The sequence below is a fragment of the Theobroma umbraticum genome, unplaced genomic scaffold (genome assembly GCF_002168275.2).
Source record: "Theobroma umbraticum cultivar Fairchild unplaced genomic scaffold, ASM216827v3 scaffold_106.0, whole genome shotgun sequence".
Classification (NCBI taxonomy): domain Eukaryota; kingdom Viridiplantae; phylum Streptophyta; class Magnoliopsida; order Malvales; family Malvaceae; genus Theobroma; species Theobroma umbraticum.
In genome coordinates, this window is record NW_018397276.1 from 447,035 (window position 1) to 447,461 (window position 427).

The 427-nt window shown below is 36.1% G+C and overlaps 1 long non-coding RNA gene across 1 annotated transcript in view; it reads left to right on the plus strand.

The window, feature by feature from the left end:
• LOC110427596 (uncharacterized) overlaps positions 1 to 427 on the plus strand; it is a 43,852-nt gene continuing 43,425 nt past the window's right edge. Inside the window, exons 1-2 of the long non-coding RNA XR_002446296.1 lie at positions 1 to 137; positions 217 to 325. This is a non-coding gene — a long non-coding RNA (uncharacterized LOC110427596). The remainder of the gene's footprint in view (positions 138 to 216; positions 326 to 427) is intronic.

The following is a 427-nucleotide window of genomic DNA, read 5'->3' on the forward strand; positions in this document are numbered from 1 at the left end:
CAGCCAGCCTCAAGCTCTTCTCTCCATTTCTTCCCTTGTTTCTTCCCTTTTATCCTTCATCTACATGAAGTTCTTTCCTCTTCCTTCCCCATAGCTGAAATTGAGATGGATTGGTGAGTTGATTCAAGAGTTCTAAGGTAAGAAAGTAGGAATTTGTTTAGTTGGGTTAAAGTGTGTTTGTAAAGTTAATTGTAAGCGTATGGTTTATTGTGGCAGGAAAGGAAATTTAGGTGTGAGAACCAATGCCTTGGAGCGGGGAAAATCCAACAAAAATCAGGAACTATATACTTGAATTGGTAGCAAATTAGAATCTCAAAATTTTAAGGTGAGTAGGGGGTGTCCCATTAAAAATATCCTATAAATTGGCATGTACGTACATATATATTTGTGAATGTGAAATGATTTATTTTCAATGCAAATTGTGGAA